Consider the following 19,102-nt stretch of genomic DNA (forward strand, 5'->3'; position numbering starts at 1 on the left):
AGTTTCTTATAACTGCCAGAAAAAAAAGAAAACCAAACCTGTGTTTTTGCCTCAAGATAAAATTTTTCTATCCCTATGAGATTATATTATTAAATAGATTATATAGATTTGTTGTTGTTGTTATTGTGAAGCTCTTAGTCACCTACATTGGTCAGTCTTTTACCTCTTCTAATAGTATGTATTCACATAAAAATGTTGTGTTAGAACTTACCTGATGATGATAAGGAACCTCTGGCTACAGGAGGTGTGTTATTGCCTGTCTGAACATAGTGCTGCAAAATTGATAGACAAATACGCAGGTTAATCTGTGTTGAAAGTAGGTGCTACAAGTATTACTTTTATTTGCAGGAAGAAAAGAAATAAAGGAATGAACTGATCTCAGAATACCCTCAGAACTTGGGCACTTTCATGTTTTCAGTCTGTGATGAATTCTCTGGATGATGCAGCAGTACTTTCTCGTAATAAATTCCTATTAAACTGTCAGAATATTCAGCCATTCAGTCTTTCTCTCCTGAATTTGAGAGTCACACTGCAATAGCATATCTGAAGAAATGCAAACATTTCTCATGTTAATTAGAAGACTGGGAATTCTTTGTTATTTACTGCTTCCATCACCAAAGGTGATTGCAGTTCTCAAAGAACTGGTGCGTTTTCTCCTGTCATGATTTCTGAGACAAACTCACCAAGTGTATTCTATCAGTTCAGCATCCTGAGGACCAGGAAAAAAAAAAGAGCAAGCTTTTATTCTCCCTTATTGCACTAATCTGTAACAGACATCTCTGAGAACGCTGTTTCCTCCTTTTGCTAAACAAAACGTGGTGAATGAATGAATTTAACAAAGCAGGGCTGGGTGACCTCTGGGGACTGAGAGACTCCTGATGTTTTTCAGGAAAGAGCCTGGACAATGAAGTCAGGGAGCAGATAGAGCCGTTCTGTGCATGAGGTAGCTGTGTGTGCAGATGGGCTGTGTGGTGCTGATGCCTCGTGAGAGGTTTGCTCTCTTCCTTCTCCCTCTCCTGGCCAAACAGCCCATGCTGTTGAACTGCAGAAGTTGAGAAGTCATGAGTAAAATTCCATTTTAAAGCATGATCCCTGTTTGCTTTTCTGCTTCTCAACACGCACTTCCTTATGTCCTTTCCCTCCCCATTTGCTTTTCAAAATACCACCAAAAGCTGATTGAGATTTTCCTGCTCATAACTGATGAACAGCTCGTAGATCACTGTTGTTCAGAACCCCAGAGGATCCATCCTTTAGTTAGTATCTTGTCAATATATATGCCCAGATCTTGCTTTTTTTTTCTTAATGCTTTTCCTTCCAGTCAGCTCAATACATAGCAGGAATTTGGCAAGCTTGTCTTCAGAGTGAGTTAAGGACAAAGTTTATTGAGAATGTCATCACACAGGTTTGGAATTAAATGTGTCTCAGCTAGAACTACTGCACAACCGTGTACCAAGCCAACCTTGCAAGGCAGTAAATCATTGCTTAGGAGCTTTTACAAATTCATATTTATGTTATAACAAAAAAGTTTACCCTGGGAACAGTATATTTAAACTGTTCTCTGAAAAATTGCTTTAATGGATTTTCACATGGTAAAATGTAGGCTCCACAGATAGCATGTGATTTGTGTCAGATAGCGCTGTGTAAATAATTGTAGGCAACATTTTTAAAGTAAAACCTAAGTACCTGATACTGAAGAAGTTAATAATTTGTGTGTTTTGATCAAGAGATTTGACACAGCTGTTTGGAAGCAGAAACTGCTACATGGCAATTAAGACAGGTAGAAGACCTTCGGGTTGGCCAAACTCTTAAAATAATGTTCAGCGCTCTCAGCCAAGGTATTTGCTAATCTCTAAATAGCAAGGATATTTGGGAGAGTTTTGTAATATTTTAGAAATTTAAAGTGAAGTTTGTGGGCTGATGCTGGTCCCAGCTATCTTTCCTGCACCAATGTTGATGGGGTAGATCTGCATCCACAATTTTTACATCCTGACTGTGTGGGATCACTGGGACTGATTGATCTTTCTCCAAGTAACTGTATTACCTATAGTAATAACAGAGAGCCATTGAGTAAGAAGTCAGATAAGACATAATCATCCAGGAAGGCTGCTGTGAATGGTATTGTCCAGAATTAAAGTGTGATGTGTCCTCACTAATCAGAATTATGGACAACAGTGAATTTATGAGATGCAAGCACTGAGTCAGCCACAGTCTGTAAATATCCAGTTACTGCTTTTACCTTTTTGGGGCAACAGAAGCAGCTAAAAGTGCTACAAATATGTCAGTGAAAAATGGAAGAGAATTAAGACATGTTTTTTCTTATTTGCTGGTCATCAAAGTATCCTTGTGGGACTATTTCATCAAGACCAACAAAGTTTAGTCACTCAATTAATTCCCTGGTTACTATGGAGGAGTTGTGCTCTGGGAAATTTTCTGGTGCTGTCATGTGGTTTGAGTTGCACCATGAAGGTTGCCCTGGTCATAGTTACTAAGCCTCTATAAAACCCTGTGAGAGTTTTCTATCAGAGGCAATGAAGTTCAACTTATTGATACTCTGTAATCTCCAGGGTTTTTTTCTTAGCTCTGTTAAACATCTCCAAAAAAGGCAGAACTGTGCAGCAGTCCTGGATTGTGACTGAAATGAGATGTGAAGTCTTGAATTACAAAACTTAAGATTTGGCTTTAAGCTTCTTAAGGGTTAAGTATAACTAAAGTAACAATAGTAACCAAAGTTTGAAAATGTAACCCATCTTTTAATCAATAATGTGTTTTTTAAGTGTTTCTGAACCTGATAATTTATTCCAAAGTATTAGAAAGTCTGCCCTTGGTTTTATTTTTCCACAAAATTTGTGGCTTTAAAAACTGGGGATAAGAAGTGACAAAAAGTCTGGGCCATGCATATAGTGTTTCTTTATGGAAGTGAATGGTATCTTGATTTTTAGGTTGGGTTTCTGCCTTCATTACACAGGAAAAAAAGTAGTAGGAAAACGTTTTCAGTCTGATGCTTTCACTGTCTCAGAAGACTTAAATTTTTTTTAAATTGTAATTTTACTAAATATTTGGTGGCCTGCCCTGGCTTTAATTTTTAGCTGTGGTACAACATGCTCACTAAGAACTGGAAACTTTTCCAAGCTTCTCTGCCAAAAAGAGTTGATCTCCTTTCATACACCCAGAGCAAATTTTCAAATATAGCTGTTATTACAATGATCCTTTGCAGAATTATGTGTGGAAAAAACCCCACATAATGTGTTGTTGAAACAAGAAGTAGAAAGCCATTGTCCTTCAACACCCTGTGCATTTGACTTGCTGTCCTCTCTCCACGTGATGGAGCACAAAGAGATCAGGTATTTTTAAATTTCTCTGTGTTCATGTGGGATCTAATTGTAAGTGTGTATGTCCATGAATGATGCAAACACCTGCACCCACTGTTGGAAATGTTTCATATGGAAGCAATCTTTGATCCAGGAGGTTTGCAGCTTCTCCCACTCACCAGACTCGAGTTCCTTACAGCTTCCAAACCTGAAGCTGTCTTTGTGTCACACATCCAGTTTTACAGAAGTGCATGCAATATGGATCTTTGGACTTAGGAAAACAAAACCAAGCAATCCCCAAATCCTCAGCTGAGTAAACCTTAGGGATGTCAGATGATTTTCTCTTTGGTCTCTTTTGGTACAATCTACACCTTAATTGTTTCATTCATAGTTGTTGGGTATTCTGAGGTCAGGATCTTATTCTCTTTATGTCACAGTATATGAAAAGTCAAATGTGGAGGGGCTATTTTAAGCAAGAAACTACAATTTTGAGTTAACAAAACTAGTTTGACTGTTTTAGGGGTTTATAGACTTGGCTAGATGTAAGAAGACAAGAAACAAGGATTCAGCGTTTGCATTATTTTTTAATTACCTTTTCTGTCTTAATGCAAGAGCACTTACTATATCAGTTCTCTTTTTAATAGTTTCTTCCTTTTCTTACTTAATGAAATCTCCTTGTCTGCCCAAAGTGTTCTTTTCAATAGTGCAAAAGAAACATAGGCACCATGTAGAATGTTTGCATTTACAGCAGAACCGACTGACCTTTCCATAGGGTTCAGTGAGTGCTGTGGATTGATAGCTCACATTCCCTACTCTGAAATAAGTATAGCTATTTCCAAAGAATACCAACTCATTGTTGCACAATGATCTAAATCCATCTGAAAGTGCTGTATTTTAATACTTAGAGGGTGCCTGTAATGGCAGAGAGGGAGGCAGGAGTCCTTGTTTAGAGTTCAAGGATGGAAAAGGTATGTCTGAAAGCTCTCTCAGTATATCACATTTATTGTGTTCTTATGCTTTGTTGCAAATGTCACAGCTCTACAGTTGCATGGAAAGTGAGTCCTAGCTAATAAAAGATTTCACCTTTCTTTTCTTTCTCCATACAGTACTTTGTAATAAATATCTAATACAACAGCATTTGTTATTTCCAAGTATATCTGATACACAGGGATGGGGTTTTCTCAGAGGGGAGGGTCTGTGTTCTGGACAATGTTGCCCAGCATTTGGAAAGATGTTCTGGACAATGTTGCCCAGCATTTGGAAAGAACTTTCACAGCTGTTTTTCTTATGCTAATGTGCCTTGCTTGTGGTTTTGATAATTTAAATTTTGCTGAGGTCTTTTTTTTTTCCTTTAACTAATTCATTTGACATTTGCTATAACTCAGCACTGATCAAAAGGAAGTCATGTGGTATTTATAGAAAATAAAATATGTAACTAGTTTCACAGGTATTATCTAATGATTTAGGAAGCTTAAATAGAATTAATTTGGTCACTGAAATGGATTGATGGCTGAATTCATGCAGTATATCTGGAATTGCTGCTATAGGTTGTATCCTGTGAAATGAAATTCTTTTAAAGGAGTAAATTGTATTTTGTATCAGTTCTCTCAACACAGAGAATATAGTACAAAAACTAAGAGCAGGGTAAAAAAATAAGAGTACTATTCATCTTTATAATTTGTATTTTTTCTCGTCTGAAAATGAACCTGTGTATTTCTGTGGAGTCAAAAAAATTCTAAATCAAGCAAGGTAAAGGTATATAAACATAGCATAAAATTACATAAAATTCTGTAAACTCCATGTCAGGATCATGGGACAGTGAACAAACAGAGCAGAGTCTTTGAGATTGCTTTGTACCAAGGAATTGTCTAAATGGAAAATCACAAAAAAGTGCTGACTTCCCCGATGAGCTGTCAATAGGAGATTTAGGGCTCCCCATGTGCCATCAGCATGCTCTAATTGATTAGTGTTACTATCCTGGAGTGTGCTAAAATAAAGGTTAGAGAAATCCTGAGGATATCAACTACCTTTATCAAACTGCACAATTAAAGGTACAGTACATAATCTGAGAACAGAAACCATCATTCAGACATAAGTGATCTGCTTCCCTTAGAATGAGGAAGTTTTTTCTAAAAGTCACAAAATACTCTGCAAAATGGCTGCTCAGAGGAGCAGACAAACTGGATCATTACATTTTTCAAAAGAATAAGACTGTAGATTATACTGCACATAGAACTCAAGAAAGATGGTTGATTCAGAATCCCCGCTGTAAAGTGTCTATGTGAAAGTTGTTCCTTATTTTTGTGAGCAATTTTAAAGTCAGTCTGCTTTTACTATCTCCCCAGAGGTTCAGAGAGGCACCTTCTGTCACCCTGTGGTGAGGCTGGTTAAGGTTGGGTTTACACTTTGGAGGCTAAATTGGCTGCTGTTTGACCTACTCTTGACTCTGACAGCCCTGAACTTCTCCCTGCAAGGTGCAGTCCAGGAGCAAGGAAAGAGTGGAGAGACATGTGTGGAATTATGTGCTCTGGTTGTGCCTCAAGTGGGCAGGAGGAATGATCAAACAGTACTTAGCAAGGTTTGGGGACAGGGTGACAGGAGATGAAGAGTCCTTGGTCAGTCTTGGTCACTGTGAGGTGTCTTTACTCCACACTGCTGCCTGTGGGTCAGTTTTTAATTACAGAATGGAATCACAGAATCATTTTGGTTGGAAAAACCCTCTAAGATCATTGAGTCCAACTGTTAACCCAGCACTGCCACATCTACCACTAAACCACGTCCCCAGGTGCCAGTTCTACCCTTTTTTTAAATCCCTCCAGGGGTGGGGACTCCACCACTGCCCTGGGCAGCTGTGCCAATGCTGAAGGACCCTTTGGGTGAAGCATTTTTTCTGAATATCCAATCTAAACCTCCCCTGATGAAACTTGAGGCTGTTTTCTCTTGGCCTCTCATCCTAACAGTTACTTATTGAATTTCTTTAGAGAAGCCTTGAGCTACTGAGCATTGGGCAAAAAACTAATTCCTGCAAATGAGAAATTATAGTAATATTCCCTAATGGACATAGATTGTATTTAAGCTCTCACTGCTATTTTAAATTTTGGGGTCTGTTCAGCTACATTAGCCCAATAAAGACATTAAGGTAGAAAAAACATCTAATAATTTGCTCAAGGAAAACACTATGATATCATAACACTGTATGTCCACAAATCAATTTATGAATTTAGATAAATATCTGTTTGATACGGTATTGAAACACTCAACATTTTTGGAATTGATTACATTCTTTAAAAATGTTACAACATAGTCAAATACAGCACTTCAAACAAACAAAAAATTATTAAAACTATTTCACTAGGAATTTTAGAAATACTGACTTTCATCTCTGAGCAAATACAACCAAAATTTTGAAATGTTCTGGTAAACGAAAGTCCATTTTTCTTTATCAGCTCTAAATGCTGCTGGTTGAAAAATGTTTCAAGATATTGAGAATGACAGTAGAATATTGTGGCTTTCATGAACAGCTGCAAGCAGAATGGTGGTGTAATGCATTTACAGCTACAGTAAACTTAAATTGTTGCAGACTCGATGTTCTTTTCCAGCCAATAATTAACATATTTTTAATGCTTAAGTGTTGCACTTTATTGTTATCATATATATGTACAAATATATTAAAGGGAAATAAAAGGAGCTAAGAAGATTTGGTGTATAAAAGAGCAGTTCAGAGCTTTGAATCCAGAAAATCAAATTACTTCTGTCTATGCAGCTTCTTCAAAGAATATAAACAAGATGGAATCCCATGTATTACATGACTAAAAGCACTTTTGATCCGAACATACGGTAGCAATCATTAAATATATCATGTGCACTGACACTGGGGATGGCATTGTTCTCCATTCTGCTCAATGGACCATGCTGGAACACTTGTTTCAGATCTTGAAACCATTTATGATTGCTGTTAAAGAAGTCAGTGCTTTACAGTGCCAATGAATCAAGTAAAGTCATCCCATTCATCTGTCTGTTAAAACCAAAATAGTGGAGAGAAGAGACAAACACAGAATGTAACCATACTGAAAGCTGCATTAAAAAATTCCCTTTATCTGTTTGTCTCTGGAATGTGCCAGATCAGAAAGGAAGAGGTCTGTATTTCGTTCAGGATTTAGGTTTTTGCCCCCACCTCCATCCCTATTGTTAAAATAATCTTAATGAAGCTAAAAGTTTCCAAAGGGTAAGCTAAGTTTGTCTTCTCAGCAACTGTCCACCTGCAGATTTGGCTTTTTGCAATTCAAATGTTTGTTGCTTGTTTGTTTGTTTGTTGGTTTGCTTATTTATTATTTAATGTGACCCAGTCTTCCTCCTTTGTAGCAAGGACACAAAAAGGAAAAAAAATATGTACTCTTAATTCCTGGGGACAATCTCACATCAAGGTGAAGCTCTTTGAGTGAACAGACTTGAGCAAACTTGTCTGAACCTTTTTTTTCCAGGTAGGCAGGTCATTGTGCATTCAGACCTCACATACAGAAAACAACAAATTCTAGCCAAGAAGGACAGGGTATTTTGCTTTATTTGTGAGTAGAAGAGGTTTGCCTGGAGGATTCTCTTATTAATGTCAGTGAGAGCAGACAGACTAAACCTGCCTGTAGTTCAAGCTGTAATGAGTGGATCCCTTCTCACTATTAAACACAACCACATTTCCAAATGGGAATCCCAAAGGCACGAGTGGATTTGCTGCAATTCTCAGACCATATTCTGCAGAGCATAAGTGGCATTCTGGGATCCCTGTTCATCCAAGACTGGTTGGTTTTTAGACTATTTGTATGTCTACAAGATGAATTTGGAGCCCCCTAAGAAGATGCTGCACTCTTCAAACTCTTGCTTTAATTCTTCTTTTCTGCTTTTCTTGTATCTACCTTGCACTGAAATGTGGGTGTGGAATATCTCTCCTTGGGGAGAAGAAAATCACATGGAAAATGTATCATAGATCTCTTTTCACCCATTTGTTTTTGATACCTGGCACATCTGACAACTTGCAGTTGAGAAGAAATGGGAAAAGTGGAAATTTTCCTCTTATAGTTGCATTGGTGCAAATCATGGAGATGTGCTGGTACTGCAAGGCAAGGTGTGAGCTCAGAAGTGTCCAGCCTGTGGGCTGATGAGGTGCAGATGAGATAATTATATAATTAAATATATATTTTCCTAGTGGTCACATGATGTCTGTTGGAGTGTTGGAAATACAGGGAAAGTGAATGACAGGGAATAACATGATTGGTCTGAACTCATGAGGATTGAATGAACTTTTGAAGAGAACTTTTGAGATTTATGGGAGTAATGGATGTGAGAGCAACTGGGAAGCAGGAATTTCATGTCTCTGAGATATGCTGTTAGCTGATGGAACCCTCCATTTAGAGAGGAAGAATGCTTCAGAAACCAGGGCAAATCTTATTTTTTAAATTCCAGATTTACAAAGAAGCACAAAAAACTGTTGTGAGTTTAGCCATGTCTTTTCAGCTGTGCCTCTTATGCTAATGTTTGGTGGAGATGTAAATTTTCTTGAGGTACTTGCCATTTGTTCATTATTATCTATTCCCACTGAAACTATAGTTCAGAGCTGCTTTTGATCAAGAGTTGGTTATTTATGCTTCATTACATTCCCGTGTTTAGATTGGGAGGTTTTAGGGAGAAGGCTCGTGCAAGGTTTTTTTTCTGTGTTTGCATGGTAGTACTATAATTAGATTTTTATTTCAGGCTAGAGTTAAAAAAAAATTAATGATGGCTCTGAGCAGTAATATTGATGTTCACATTGAATGCAAATAGAAGAATAACAACAAGGACTTTTTTTCCTTCTTGCTAATGAATAGCACATATTGCTAACATGGACTAGAGGTGCTCTCAGTAAGTCAGTAAGAAAAGGAGCTGCATAAAAACGTTGTGTGGTTGTATTAATTGTTTCCTATTGTATTTTGAGATGTTGGACTAGAGAGGAGGAGGGAAACTACACACTGGAATTACTGGGTTTTTTTCAGGCTCATAACTTGGGACAGGAGCTGCTACTTAAAAAGAGCAAATGGAGTGGAACACTCACCATACTCATCCAGTGCCTAAACAAATATACTTTCCCTTAGTCCTAGATGCTTATATGTGATTACATTTCAGCCTCAGTGCATGGCAATGTTGGCCATAAGCAAAGAGGTTTTTACTCTTCCTCTACTCCCTGGAACATTTTGTAACTGTTATTATAATTTGTAATTGTAATTATAATTTTATCAATTTCTCAAATATAACATCTCCTGTAGGTATTGTCATATTGCTTGTTAGAAATCCCAAGGGATCATGGGAGTCCCAGATAAGCTGCTTGTGTAAAGTAGGTAATAAATGACCCCTTTGAGAGCTCCCCAGTGTTCTCTCTTGATTTCATCTGACATTATAAAGATAATTTTTATTGGGATTGCAGCGGAGCTAGAAAAGCGAAACTTTACAAGTGTGCTGAAAATGTGCTTTGGAAAACTGAAGATTGCATCTAGATTCCCATAAAATTACAGAATTAGGTTCTAAAAGTGGCTGAAATCAAGAAATAGAAATGAAAACTGGCTCAGTATTTACCTACTATTGTCAGATTTGGAAGATTGTAATGCATTGTTGGTTCTAATTCTTGTGAGATGAGCTCATCTGCAGTGAGGCTGCATTTGCTAAATATTTATGTGTGCAGACACATATGTATACACACAATTTACTACTGCTTATTATGTCAGCAAACATCCATACCCCTAAGAAATTTGAATATAAAGTTTGTTCCTGGTTTGGATATAACTGTCTTATTCTGTGATCCGTGATTACAATGTCCCTGGAGACTTAAGAAGTTCTTTTCAAAGCAGGTGTCATAAAAGTAATATGGCTTATGTTTTATAGAGGCAACACCCCTCCCTGATAATGCCAGTTGAGTGCCTCCAGGTCTTGGATCAGGATCTGTGTGTTATGGAGCAGCAGACAAGGTCTTATACTCAAAATCCCTAAATGTTTACTGCAGGAATAAATATAGCTAATGGGAACTGATTCATTTCTGCAACCACATGTCCTAATTTATATCTGAATGTAGGGATCTGTTCAGCTTTCATTGATTCACAGGCCTCAAAACTGTAGCTTTGTATCTGCCCACAGAGCAGGTAGAACACCAGAAAAGCAAAAAACATTCCTTCATGGGTTGCTGCCAGGAGGGTAACCTCCAGGCTCACTAGGGAGTGTCAAAGATTTTTACAGCATAACTGACCCAGATCCACTGGGAATAGAATGAAACCATCAGTTATTGCTCAGAGTAGGACAGTGCTGCCTTCTACAATCAGCTTTCAATATGCCAGTAAATCACTGGGGTTGGTACTGGATGTAATTAAAATATTCATATCAACCTGTGCATAGGAAAAATTTAAAAATAATAAAGGACTGCCTTAAAAGTGATGCAAATGTTACCTATGAAAGATTCTGGGTTTTAACTTAGACCTGTGTGTCAGGTATTAATACAGAGAGTCATTTCATGGTGGACCTCACCAGCTAATCATAAATAAACAGCAAGAGGAGGGCAAAATGTCTGAAATTGCTGGTTTTCAACCATCTGTTTACTGAAGAGCTGTATCAGTAGGACTTGTAACTCATTGATTGCAGGCTGGTGGTGTATTTTTCAGCTTCCAAGGAGAATATCAAAGTTCAAGGACTTGTGTGCAGACTGAGCACCTGTGCAGGACTGCACCTCACCAGGTAAAACCTGCTTTAGCAGGGGCTCTATATCATTAATCCTCTGCTTAAAGGCTGATTTTGTGTCAGAAGACAGTCCTTAGCCCTTCCTTGGCTAAGAGGTCTGTTTCTGCAGGATTTGGTTCACGTGGAGCACCGAGCAGGCACGAGGCAGGTGTGCCAGTGTGTGCCACTGTGTGCCAGTGTGTGCCACTGTGTGCCAGTGTGTGCCAGTGTGGTGGGGTAGGGAACTGACTCCTAACTGGGTCTGACAGTAGGTTTTGTCCACTGAAAGTGAGTTTGCCGCTTTGTGGTGATGATGTTACTGCCCAGCACCACAAACTTTCTCTTAAGAGCTTTTCCATTTAATCACTCACTCGGTGAAATACAAAGAGGGGTGTTGTTATTAACTGGGGCAGGGCCAGAGAATACAAGAAAGGGCACAAGTTGTTGCATTTGACTGCTGGACAAGCTCTAATGCAATAAGCTTTGCTGAATGCATGGCTGACACAAACATCTCAGGCAAGAGCTGTGCCTTGCTGCCTCCTTTCTCTGTCTTTCTGTTCTCTCTTTCCTATTTAAGCAGTTTAGGATAAATGCCCCAATTCTCCTTTTTACTTGTTTGTCAGCTACTGAAATTGCTCCAAAGTTTTGAATTAATTCAACACCTCCCAAAGATAAGGAAAGATTTCTCTGAAGACAATGTGTGTTTTGCCTCAGTTAGGGATAAAAGATTTAGCCAGAGATGGTAGGCTACTTATGTAAAATATTAAAGCTTTCTCAGCTATCATATTGTACTAGGCTGAAGTCTACTTGTTTTATGCTATTAAACAACCTATCTTTTGTAGTACAGGGGAATGATACCTGATTTAAGATAATATATTTTCTTTGCTGGATCTGTTTATGCTTGGAAATGATCTTGCTGTATCCCTGCACTGAAAATTTATGAAAGGTGCTAACATATTTCTTGCTATATATTTCTTGTGAGCACACTTTTGCAACTTTAGCATGGTTTGAAAAGTACTTCTTGCCCACAGCTAGCAAGAAACAATGATTTCATATTTCCCAAAGTGGAAGCCAGTCAACAGCATTCCTCTTTATTGCAAGGAGGGGATACAATAATAAAAAGGCATTTGCTGGTGGAATATTGCCAATAAAGTACAATAATGCATTAAAACAGATACTTAAAGTTGAAATTTATGAGTTTGTTTTTCTGTGCCAGTCAACGAATTTTCATATGTTAACCTCAAAATGCAGACTCTCAGCAAAACCTCTAATAATAAAACCAGCAGCCGTCAAAAGCAAGTGAAGAATTTTAACTTGGATATAAGGAGTTTATCTTGTGATTTTTTGGGGTTGGATTTTTTTTTTCAGATTCAATTTTATTTTCTTTTTTTTTTCCCTAATAAAATATTCATCAGTTTGTTCCTTCATGTACCCTTCAGTGAAGCTCTCAGGCTGATTATGCCTCTGTTCTGCCCCTTCTCTTTGCTGAAGATTAACTTGCAAAATGAGGGTTTCATTTACAGAATAACAAAACTAATCAAAGCTGGGTATAGCATTGTTTTAAATGAGGGTAAACAGCTGTGTGTATACAGTACTAAGACCATAACTAGGTCTGTACATTTTCCAAGTTATCTAATATAACCTTTCCCTTTTTTACAGGATCTTTTGGTATTAAATAAACCATTTTTGAACTGAATAATTGTAGAAACAGTTATTTGGAGTAATCCCAACAGGCAGTACAAATCATCTAATAATTTCATGAGTTACTTTTTGTATTTACCCTGTTGTTACTGAAATCTGGATCTAACCCATGTAGTTTTCCAGACTATGTGGGCCTATGTGTGCATGCACACACATACTACAGAGATGAAGGATGGATGCTGCTTCAGGACCAGCAAAGTCAGGTTCAGGTTGTTGAAGTACTCAGCAATTACTCACTGAATGCCAAACAAGCCCTGTGTACAGCCAAAGACTCTGTATTGTCTTTAACTTCCTTAGAAGAAGGTAAGGTACATTTATTTTCATCAGCGCACGATGTCATGTGGAGCCCTGTGAAAAGTATAATTAAGTTCCAGAAAAATTAGTTTCAGATATCAAACTGGCAGAGTCTCATGACCAAAAAGATAATGACTGTTTTTCACTGCTCAGACTTCTGTTCATCGATGCCCACATACCTAAACCAGATCTCCTACTGACACCCCTTTGAGCTCTGGGCTGAAGGTTCCCCACAAGGTGTTCACACTGCACCCATCCAGGTCCTGCCTGGAGAGGGGCATGAGGGCAACTAAACACAGTAAAATTAGGCTGCACTTTTATATTTGAAAGAATTTCGTGTGATTTGAAAGCACAAGAAATGTTCTCTACTGAAAAAAATAAATCAGTGGTTTATGCCCTTTATTTATTTTTTTTTTTTTTAAAGTGGGTGTTGACCAAAGGCAGTTTCGAGCCTTAGGGACTTGATGACTCTACTAAGCTTTCAGTATTAGACAGCAGGTAAAGGAGGTCACAAACTGCAGGTCCATAGGAGTGGTTTTGGGGGACAGTGTGAGAGCATTAAAGAGTTGACAGATTTCTCCTCTTGGAGAGCCAAGGCAAAACCTCTGGTGGGCTTTTGTATCTTGTGGAAAACAAACAGGAGAAGACACTGTTGCTTTTTGAAACAATAACTGACACTTCTGCTAGCATATAATTGGAGGGGGGAGGGCAGGGAGGAAAATGAGCATGGATCCAAGTTGTTACCTGGCTATTCTGTGGCACAATAGTCAACGTTTTTAGCTTTGTTCACAGCACTACCTTAATTGACTCAGTTTGGACTAGGGAGATTAAAAAAAAAAAAAAAGAAAAACAACCATTGTGTGTCACTGCAGTTGCTGTTCCAAGGGTTATTTTCCCTTGCACAGTTAGGTGGGATAGTGGGGACAGATTCACATTTGTTTATGAGCAACAGTAAGGCAGCACTTATGTGCAATAAAAAAGTGAGGCAAAAAATATAGTGAATCATAACTTCAGGCAACTTAAAGTTATACTTCTGGGTTTTTTCCCCCCACTTCTGAAACTGTTCAAATTTACATCGTAGAAAATAAAACAGTAAGAACAAACCCAGTTAAATAACTTTACCTTAAAACAGCAATTAATGCAAATATAGGTGTTTTATTAAATATCTCCATGGCAGTGACTGTCTGAATCTGGCTGTGGTTTTCAGCCATCAAGCAATCTCATTTGAAGGACCTTTTTTCCCCCCATATATCCATTGTCTGACATTAGCCTTTGCTAAATGGTAGTAAAGGAAAGGTTACAGTTCTGCAGGAGACTGGCTATTGCTTTGCTCTTGGCTGGTGAGCAGCTATTGAGGGGGGCTTTGGTGTCCATCATCCAGCCATCATTTCCCCCCCATTTTTCAGACAGTGATATTTTCAATAATTTTTTTTTGAGATTTCCTTCTATCCAGTTGTGTGTGATACAGTCAGAAGATTTGCTGTCTCTGTCTTGAATATCTAATGGCCAAAAGAATGGCTCTTGCCTGTCACAAACACCATATAGAACAGAATCCCAATTCTGATTCCCTTTAAAAAGAAGTTCTCAGTCTCTCAATCTCCTGGTGCTTTCCCTGTGCAAGGTTATGTGTTGCAGATATTTCTGAGCTTCAGAACTTCTAAATTGAAAATACGTTTAACCCTGTACACTAATCATGTTTTCCAATTGATGACAATGTTAATGACCAGGAATTATTGTATAAAGCAGAGCAGTCCCTTACTATTATTTTACATTTAGCATTGTTGGGTTTATGACATTCTCAGTTTTCCCTCTTCTACCCTGCTTCAGCTATGTTCCACACAGAACATCTTTGAAAAGTTATTAAATTACTTGCACATTTCTGGGGTTATTTTTGTTTTGCACTTTGAAGCTCTGAATGAACTCAGGCAAGAAACCTAAATTGTTAAATACCGTAGGGTGAAAGAATATTGAGAAAACATAATAATTTGCCTGGGGAACAGTGACAAGTCAAGATCAAGGTTATTTCTCTGTAAATGCTTCAGAGTAGGAGGCAAATGAATTGCAGAAGCCAAAGGTAGTAGCAGAGTGTTGTGAAGGACAGAAGGGAGTGTTCCTGGGTCACTGTCAAGCTTGCCAACTCTCAACCAAATTGATGCTGGTTTATTTTCAAGTTGCTGTTTTGCTGTTCTTAGTACTGAGTTAGATGGAACTTGCAAATAGATAAGATGCACTGAGAGTGGTTGCACATCATGGGGGAAACATGAGCATTATTTAATACCTGATGATAATTTATACACAGAGACCTATAAGGTCTTATAATGCCAACTGGATATTTGTCTTTAACTTCTTCTCTGCACCTTAGGAAAAAATAAACCCATGTACTGGGACAGGCTGGGAGCTGATGCGCTGCAAACAGCCCTGCTCAAAGGGCACTAAGGTTTAGAGCAGGGCAAACAGTGTGTTCTTGTCACAAATACCACAAACCACACACCTGGCACATCTGGAGTGTGGCAAACAGGTTTAGAAGAGCTGTTGCAGCCTTCTTGGTGGTGCTGGGCTCCCTACCCAGAGCATGAGTCTGGACTGGAGACCAAAAGGGCTACTGAGAAACTGGACAGGGTCCTGAGGAGGGTAATCCAGATGGTTTGGGGCACAGACTACGTGACCTGTGTGTGCAGGTTGAGGGACCTGAGCATGTTTAGTACAGCAGAGGTGAGAGTAAATCAGAGAGCTGCCTTGAACTGAAGGGAGCCACAAACATGGCAAAGCCAAACTCTTCCTTCTGGTGGCAGTACCAGCTGGGAAAATGGTCATGCATTACAGCTTGATTGTGGGGGTTTATCAGTTCATTACTTGGTTATTTTGCAGGGAATTCCATGCCCTTTGTGCTTGAAGATCCGTGTTTTTACTTAGCTATCTGTGTGATCTTCGTAAGTGCTAATGAGTACAGATCAAAGTTGCTAAATTTACACAAACTGCCTTGAAAACTGAGAGCCCCTGCAGCAGGACCTGTGGAACGTCACCATCTGCTCTGCTACAGTTGTCATCAGTCTCCTGATTAGCAGTCATATCCCAGGATTGCTGCCTGCTGACTTTCTGGAATGCAAATCTGGTGTTAGAGTTTTGTCATAGCCTAATAACACGCACTGCAGTGAGAGAGCTACAACGGAGGCAAATAAATGCCCCGTTAGGTACAAAGTGTAAGTATCTCAGGAGGATGTGTATTTAAGATGCCCAAACAAATCTGACAAAGTCTGGGAAACAGGTTTTTGGATTGAGTGACTGTTCTGGAGATTTCCCAAGATCATCAGCCCAAGATTAGGAGACAGTTTTGGTGGTTCCTGTTCTCAGTTCACAGCAGAGTAAACCAAGTTTTTCAGCTCCAATGTCAGTTCTCCATGTTAGTCATCTAATGGCCTCAGTTTCCTCATGTTAATCCCTTGGAGTTGTGTTGTCCAGCCTTGCTAATTCAGTTTTTATATTGAAAAAGAAAACATATTCAGCTAAGTTGACTACAAACCAGAACAGCTCATGAATCTTACTACAGTCTGCAAAAGCAACTGGCAGCCCTGAGGAACCACAGGTTTCTGGGACACTGGGATGAAAATTAATGCTGGGAACTGGTGGGGGGGGAAAGGTAAACAAGCCCCAAGGACTGGGTAGTTTTGGGTTTGGTGGGCTTTTTTTGTTGGTTATTTTCCTGTACCTCAGTAAATATCTACATCCTTCATTTATACAGAACATAAATCTACCAATTCTGATGAGCAGAATGTATTAAAGAACAAATTTACACGTGCAGAGAAATCATCAACGTGTGATATTTTGCTGAGTGGAGTCATCTTGACCGATATGAGATTTGGGCCTTTGAGAGCTGGAGACCTCAGTCCCATTTTGAATTCATCCCACCCTGTTTCCTTTTAAAAGCAGGGTTCCTTTTTAAAAGACTTTTCACTGGAGGCTTGCTGTACATCAGGAAATCATGCTAGAGTAAATACAGATGGAATATTGAGCTGCTTCATTAAGATCACTGTGATTTGTGTAAGGAGCTCCAATCTATTCAAACCTGACTTGTTAGTTTAGATTCCCTTACTGAGATATAGGTCAGATTTAAATTAATAAGTGGTGACTGCAAAATCTTAATTAAAATGATACAGTTTTGTGAGTATTCAAGCCCTCTTTAATTCATATTGGATTGGGAATATCTTCTTTCTATTGGTAAAAAAGCCCCTGCTTGTAAAGGTGTCAGACCAAATTAATTCCTGTGGTTAATATTGGTGACTTGCATTACCAAAGATTGTAAATCTGACCCTTCAGTCACCTCGTCAATTATTTAGGGAAAAATCACATTTTTGTGGGGGTTGTCTTGATTTTTGATTTTCCATGGAATAGCAAAAGGCTTAATTATAATTTAAAAAATCTCTGATGTTGTTGTTTCCTTTATGTGGGTCTTGATTCTTCATATTGCTCTGCAGATTTTGCGGCACGATAGCGGAACGAATATAAAATGGCTCTGAATTCCACGTTCAAGAATGCTGTGCCTTTTCCTGTCCGTTTGCCATTCACACAGCACCAGCAGAAAGTCTGAAAGAGTGTGATGACAGTGTGGGATGAGATCCTCAGGCAATCTGATCTCCTCACACGAGGAGAAATCGTGCTGGAGATGTTAACACCACGACTGCAGAGGAGAGGTGCACCGGTGGAATGGTCTGGCTGTGCAACAGACTGAGGGCAGGAGACAACCACAGGTCTGGGGGGTTTGCTTATACTCTACTAGAATTCCAGTTCACACAAGTTCTTGAGTCACCTTCAGAGGTACTGTGCTGAATATAAAAATTATTGCTAATCTCCCTACAGTTCTCCAGCAGGCAGAGGCAATAAAACTCAGGTTGATATTCCTCTCCTCCACCACCTTTTTTCCCCTCCTTTTCCTCCTTTGTCCTCTGCAGAGCTGCTTACAAGCGCAGCTGGGAAATAATATAATGTCTGGCCTAAGAATATATTGTGGAATCCACCTTTTATCCCAGGCAGACTTCTATATTTCTTTGCAATAACTTCCGTGGTAGGCACAGCCCAGATTCATCACGGACACGCAGAGGAAGGGGATTGTGAGAGCCCCTCACATGGCTCTTGCTATTCTTTTGTCTCTTCCTCTCGCCCTAAATAAGTATAAACAACATGTAGACAAGACAAAACCTCAGCAGTGAACAAAAGCTGCCTGCATGTTATCCATCAGTATTATTTAAGTGGGACATGCTGGGCTGTTCATGATACACTCATACTGTAAGTGATAAGCTATAACGTATGGTATTCATTTACTTCTCCATTCCAGCAGTAATATAGCAAAGCCAATAAATTTTCCTGTTTGTTCTCTGACCCACTGTTCCTGGGTTAAGCAGCATGTTTGTCTACATTTGTCAGTTGTTACAAGCTTCTAGCTGCTGTGGACTGGGGTATTGATGAACCTTGGAAAATGGAGCCTTGAATAATGTATAAAGCATTAAACATGCAACCATTTCACTGGGAAAAAGGGGGGAAAAGTGTATTATATGTTTTCTCTGTTGTAGTTCCTTCATTTACAAAACATATTTGTCAAGTCTTTTGCTAAGAATAATGCCAGGATGCAGTTTCCCATCATTCTTGTTAATGGGACTGTCTTAGTGTTACAGTAAACAACCATAAGTCTTGTGTCTCAGCCATTGTGCAGCACGCTTAGTTTTTTCAGCTTCCAATTAAGGGTATTTTAAATTTGTTGTCTACGGTCATAGGAGTGGTGGTGCAATTTCTGGTCCTGCAGCAGGAGAGGGGCACTAAGAAAAAAAGGTGTTTTTAAAAGCAACAGAGTACTTGAGGGATTGCTGCAGGACTGAAGTGTGTATATTATTGGGTTCTTTAAAAGTTCAGAACATTCCTACCTGTTATAGCGATTTATGACTAAAAAAGCAGCACTGATTCATGCATTTTCCTGAATAAATTTATGTGATAAACCATCAATATATATTTACATTAGCAAATGGAACTTTCTATCATATTTGTGAGACCAGAGTCCAAGAATTCAGCGGCTGTGAATCAATGCA

Source organism: Chiroxiphia lanceolata, chromosome 16 (assembly GCF_009829145.1).
Source record: "Chiroxiphia lanceolata isolate bChiLan1 chromosome 16, bChiLan1.pri, whole genome shotgun sequence".
Taxonomy (NCBI): domain Eukaryota; kingdom Metazoa; phylum Chordata; class Aves; order Passeriformes; family Pipridae; genus Chiroxiphia; species Chiroxiphia lanceolata.